The sequence below is a fragment of the Erpetoichthys calabaricus genome, chromosome 2, assembly GCF_900747795.2.
Source record: "Erpetoichthys calabaricus chromosome 2, fErpCal1.3, whole genome shotgun sequence".
In the NCBI taxonomy this organism is placed as follows: domain Eukaryota; kingdom Metazoa; phylum Chordata; class Cladistia; order Polypteriformes; family Polypteridae; genus Erpetoichthys; species Erpetoichthys calabaricus.
The window spans coordinates 97,515,648-97,522,426 of record NC_041395.2 but is presented as its reverse complement, the minus strand read 5'-3'; positions in this window follow the sequence as shown (position 1 = coordinate 97,522,426).

Here is a 6,779-nt window from a genome sequence, read left to right as displayed (position 1 = left end):
AGACCATCTAGCCTAACAGGCGCAACCATCCTTTTCACCTAGATTGTTCAAAGTAACATCAAGTTAACCCAGCCACAGGGGATGCACAAAACCAGTGTATTTCTTTGTGCCTGTCCCAAGCCTGGATAAATGGGGTGGGTTACGTCAGGAAGGGCATCCAGTGTAAAATTTTGCCAAATCAATATGTGGACAACAATTTTGGATGATGAGCTGTGGCAATCCCTAACATGAGCAGCCGAAAGAAGAAGAAGAAGTTCAAAGTAACATCAAGTTGAGATTTCAAAGTTCCTAAAGTCCTGCTCTCCACAACACTACTTGGTATTTTTTTCAGTGAATCTATTATTTTCTCTATGAAGAAAAAAGTCTAGCATTTTTGTGAAATCTACCCTTAACAAATTTTATACACTTCAATCATACCCCATCTTAATCTTTATTTGCTTAAACCTCAAAGGTTCATCTCCTTAAGTCTCTCTTCATACCTCTTACCTCTCAATCTCAGAATTGGCCTAGTTGCTCTCCTCTGGATCTGGAGGTCAAAACTGCATACAGTACTCCTGGTGAGGCCTCACTTGTGTTTATAACGTAAGCACTAGTTTAACTTAAAAATGGTGTTAAAATTCTACTTAAAATTCAGTCATGAATGGCTTTTTTTCTTCAGACTCTCAGGTTTTTCAGCCCCATTCCCAAGATATGCAGATTATGTTGATTAGTAATTGACAAACTGGTGTAGCATTAGTAAGTGTTAGTGTGTATGGGGTTGAGTAAAAGTACCCTGCAATGGACTGGTACCCTGTCAACGGATGGTTTCTGCCTTGTGCCATGTGCTGCCACTACAGACTAACTCCCTTAGTTAAGCAGTTACAGGAAAGGGATGGATTGTTCTGATGAAATCACAGTGTTTAAAAAGTGACACTAGGAAGGGGGTTAATGTAAATATACATCTCAAATTTTACCTTGACAATATGGGGTTCTTCTCCTTTGATCGACACCACACAGCTTTCCTGAACACAATGTCCACAGCACTCACCTTCCACATCAGTGTACACAAATCCCTGCCAAGAGATGGTAATTAAATCAAATATTATGGGATTCATCATTAAGAAGAATGTGCTTGTGTTAAAAACAGTTTTATACCTTGAAGCACTGGACTCAACATGCACTAACTGTATTGATAAAACTGTAGTGACATTTAGCAAAGCTTCTACACATAAGACAACATCATAGTAACCTTAATTTTTCAGTTTACAAGAATGACTTTATAGCCAGAAGAAGGTCAGATAAAAGCCAATTGGCATCAAGTCAACAAAAGATGAGAATGTTTGAGAATGGATTCCATCATGGAGAGATCATATAAGGATGGTTGTAGCAACTGGACTTTTAAATATATCACATGGGGGCAGAGATGAACTGTTTCCAGATACTGCCATAGGGCAATATTAAAAAGTGTCTATAAAAAGTGATCCCATGAGGGCAGTAATTTTTATTAGTTGTCCCTCTGTTATGTATGCTGCCTAGTATGAACTAGTACATGGTGATATTTCATAGAAAGTTGTACACATTGATGTGCAGCTCTGCAGAGGTTCATCTTTTCCATGCATTCTTATTGTGGGTGCCTGGTTTCAGTTCTCCTATTTGTGCTATTTTATGTCTGCATTGTAATGAATAATAAATATCTTTACGTAATTAAGCTTTTATCTGTTCATTCCTCCAGTTTATCTACAGTATAATAAATGTTAAACAATATTATTTTCTTGCATTTACAAAATGAACGGATTGTATAATTTACATACAGGTTCACAGTTGGTGTTGCAGGGTTTTTTCTCACAGTTAATGACATGAAGTTTAGTTTCAGGGTCCACATCAGCAGCACAGTTACACTCTTCACATGTGTCTTTGACAATAGATGCCCCTGGCTACAACAGAGAGGAAAAAAATCTGTGAGAAAACAATTTTCTTGGCATTGGTTTTCAGAATACCTAACATGCCAACATTTGTGGCCTGGCTGACACAAGCTGAAGCACATTTTCAGAAAACAGCAAATTACTACCTGTGAATTCAATTTTTTGTTTAACAAAGATTACACATTTTTTTCATAGCTTGTGTAATAGATTTAGTTGCTTGTGCTAAGAAAAACTGTATATCAGAAAGGAGAGGAAGTCAAATGAGCCGAGCAGTTAGAATAATGAGGAAAAGGTTTGAGGCATTAATATGGGGTGGCAGACTACATTTTGGGTCTCAGAAATAGGTGTACACAGGCCAGTGCTTCAGTTGAAGTCTGCTGGGGCACTGGTGTTATAAAACATATTTTACTGGTTTATCATGATGCATACAGAGAATGTGGCACAATGGGAACCTCAAGAGAATTCCCACAGTTCAATGAACTTCAACTGGTAAGTAAAATTAAGTTGTGGCATAATGATGAAATGATAATGAAGTTGGCATAACTACGGAGATTGAAAAATATTTACCAATGTTATTGGGGCCAAAGTGAGTGAGTGAGAGAACCTGCTCATATAGGTCTAGCGAGGCAAGCATTTTATTTGTGCGTTAATAAATTTTATTTGTTCATCACTTCTTTATGTGTGTTTTGACTCATAATTTAAATTAAATATAGGTTTTGTGATACTTCTAAGATAGATTTATTTTGTCATTCTTTGGGTTGTCAGAGGGTTTTCTTGCAAGTATTAGGGTTTAAGGTTTTAAGGAGAATCTCACCTGAAATTCTACATTATTGTAGACACAAACATCTTTAGCATCTGAAAGAAACAGATCATGTTAAAAAGACATGAACGGCAATAGTCACAGTACACAGTACAGTGTTAAGAGTCAGTTGTAGGCAGTCTATAACTAATTAAAGGGACCTTCTGTTTCTGCATTTTCATTGAACTAATACCTGCAAGGCCAAAATAAATATTGCAAGCTAATGTTTTAATAATGATATATGCCTCACTATCTACAGTAGATAGTTTTGCCTGGTTTAAATGGTGGTTTAGTTCACATCCTCCTTCCCCCTTTGCTAATTCAATTTTTTAACAAAAAAACTTTGAATAGATAACAGTATTATTTCCTAAATAAAACTATTCAATAAAAAGTACTTATTAACAGAAAGTGACACTTGACTGATGCATTTGTAATATTTGATAAAGGTCAAAAATATTAGTCAATCTACGGATTATTCTCAGAGAGCTGTGAATGCTGGTAATAAGGTTGTGCAATATGTTTGCTTAGTATTGTTAACTGTAATAAAGGGTAAACAGTACTTACTGCACACCACCGTAGGACAGCATTCTGTTGGGGAAGTGGTCACAGTTTCTTCATAGCCTGGTTTACAGTGCTCCATGGGCTTACAGAGACTTATGTCACAAACTATGAAAATTGAAGGAAGGATTTGTTACTAAATAATTCTTTAAGACAGAAAGAAAGAGTGAAATGCTATTCCAAGTTATAGAAGTTACTTGATATAATGGCTATGAACTTAGAAGGAAAATAGGAGTCCAGTGAGGTAAATAAAGCAAGTGAAGAGCTACACAAATAATATATATTAGTCAATATATGATAGTCCACAAGTGAACAGTGCCCTGAGGTAGCGCCCCTTTCTGTTTATACCAGTACACCATGTAAATATTTTCCATTAAACTCATATTTTTATTACTGTTTGACATCTTTATTTCTCTTGTTGGATACTTATTTATTCATTTGTTAATATTTGACTACATCTTTGTGCTCTTAATTTTTTGAGACATCCTAAAAGAATTAGCACCTATTATATAGAAACTTGTACTGCACTTTTGATTTGGGAGAATTACTGGTGTGTGTGTGTGTGTGTGCTTGTGTGTGTGTGTGTGTGTGTGTGTGTGTGTGTGTGTGTGTGTGTGTGTGTGTGTGTGTGCGTGTGTGTGTGTGCGTGTGTGTGTGTGTATAAATATATATACAGTCATACTCATTAAGTGTGCTCACATGAGGCAATTTACTATCACATAATTGCATGTGTCCTTTTTAAATCATAATGATAACTGAAATCACCCAAATGGGCCTGGTCAAAAGTTTACATATCCTTGAATATTAGGGCTGATAATATACATACAAGTGGACAAACAGGTTCAAATTAAATGTAATTTAGGGAGAGTGTCCACACCTGTGACCTCTTTGATTATAATCAGTGTCTGTGTATAAATAGTCAATTTAAATTTAAAGTCAGGCAGAGTTGCACTGACTCTGCTGGATACGAAGCCATGGGGAAGGCAAAAGAATCGTCAAAGGATCTGCGAGAAAAGGTTGTTGATGTGTATAAATAAGTAAAAGGATATAAAAAGATATCTGGAGATCTGAAAATGCTTGCCAGCTGTGTTCAAACGTTAGGGGGTCTGTTGTTACCAGGCCACAGTCAGGAAGACCAACCAAGATTTCAGCCCCAACTGCCAGGACCATTAGGGAGGTACAGGCATCTCTGCAAACAAGTAGTTTTGCTGTTTCAAGATGCACAATAAGGAACTTCTTGAATAAAAAAGGGCTGCACGGTAGAGCTGCAGGAAAAAAAGCCTTTACTATGCCAACGCCACAAAACAGCCCATTTACAATATGCAATACAGCATCTAGAAAAGCCTCACAAATTCTGAAACAAGATCATTTGGAATGATAATGACAAAATTGAACTTTATGGTCACAACCATAAACTCTATGTTTGGGGAGGATGCAACAAGGCCAATGATGAAAAGTACACCATCACTACTGTGAAGCATGGAAGTGGATCTCTGATGTTCTGTGGGTGTATGAGCTACAGCGGCACAGGTAACTTAGTGAAAATTGATGGCAAGGTTAATGCAACATGTTACTGGAAATGTTAGAGGACAACTTGCATTCATTGGCACAGAAACTGCGCATAGGACACACTTGGATCTTCCAACATGATAATGATACAAAACACAAGGTCAAGTTGACCCTTCAGTGGCTACAGCAGAGAAAAGTGAAGATGCTGGAGTGGCCATCACTGTCTCCTAAACTCAATATCATTGAGCCACTTCAGGGAGATCTCAAATGAGCAGTTCATGCAAGACAACCCAAGAATTTAGGGGACATGGAGACTTTTCGCCAAAAAGAATTGGCAGCTCTACCACCTGAAAAAATCACGGGGCTCATCTGCAAGTATATCACAAAAGACTGCATATATATATATATTGTATATATATATTTATTTTTCAACGAGGACACTTCAAAGTGTTGGGGTAAAATGTTAGCTTTTGCATTTGACAGCAAGGTTTGAAAAATAAATAAATAAATAAATTGAATTCTGAAGAAGTGTTCCCATTTTGCTTGAAGAGAATGTGACACAGTGGATGTTATCTGTTTGTTGTCTAAAAGTGATGATAGATTGTGACTTTGTTGGGATTCAAATAAGAATTCTGAACCTGGAAGGAAGGAACAGTAATGGCTGTGACACCATGTCATCCCTGAATTTGTAGTAATATTGCAAATCTAGTTCAACTTTGTTCAGTTTTATAGATAATGAAAATAGACACATTTACAGCCACTTCATCTTCAGCTGAATTGCAGTCCTTTTTGAAATATTTCACGAACTAGAAACAGAATAATGCCTGCTGTTAGATTAAGTCTGAGTCATTCCCTGACCTCAAAGGTGTAAGTAGTTTGGAAAATAGGAAAACACATTCCATCAAATACTAAAAAACACTTTACATACCACATTTGTTTTTAGTACAGCAGGAGCCATCCTCTTCTGACACTAAGGTCTGCCCTTCCTCTGTGCAAACGACAGGTGGTTCATCGTCACAGGTTTTGGGCTTGCACTGAATGCTCAGTGAGTTTTGATCACAGACACATTCATTGCAGTTGCTTTCCCAGGTGTCTCCAGCCTGCAAGATCAAAGGAGGATAGTGTAGTTTAAGGAATGTTTGACTGGAGTGTTGATAATTATGTTGTTAAGCTATTAGAAGAGGCACTGAGCTAAATCCCAATCAATTTGTTAATCTGGCAGTAAAGCCTTATATTATATTTCATTGCATTGTTCACAGGGCTGTTCCCAGCTCATGCTTGATTGGTGTCTACTTTAAATTAGCTCATAACTTCAAAATATTAATTCTTTTGTTTTAAACCTTTCCAGTTTTACGTTGGGAATTTGGTCATTCATTTGATTGTATTTGCTGTAGCTTTGCAGTGTTGCTATGGCACTTTCAAAGATGATACATTTCATCATTAATCATAGCCTTGAATTGGACTGAAGACATGTGTTAACATTTTCAGAATCAGTAGGAAATAAAAATTACCTCCTTAGGCATGCCATCTGGTCCAGTACAGCCTACACAGATTCATAAAAGAACAATAGTTATCATCAGTATTTCAAAAGCTATTTTTACATTTTTCATATGGATAAAAGTGACCTTGAACAAGTGGACTTGTTTAATCACAAGTCTATTTTAACACCTGTCCCAGACTGGTGGATGTATTTCACCTGTTTTACACTTACACAAGTCATTTTCAAACCCGCTTTGTCCTAAACAGGGTTGCAGGGGTCTGCTAGAGTCTATCCCAGCCAGGATATAAAAGATTTTATTTTAAATATTTACTTTGCACAAAGCTAATCCACAGCGGTTCTTTCACCATCACATATGATGCTTATAACATACTCAATTCCATACTCTGTTTGCTTTTATATAAATAAGAAAGTTATTTCTCATCTTACTGGAAACACAAAATATTTTATTAACAATGATTACCAAATACAAATACTTATGAACCATTCATCCATCTAATATTTAAAATTTCTT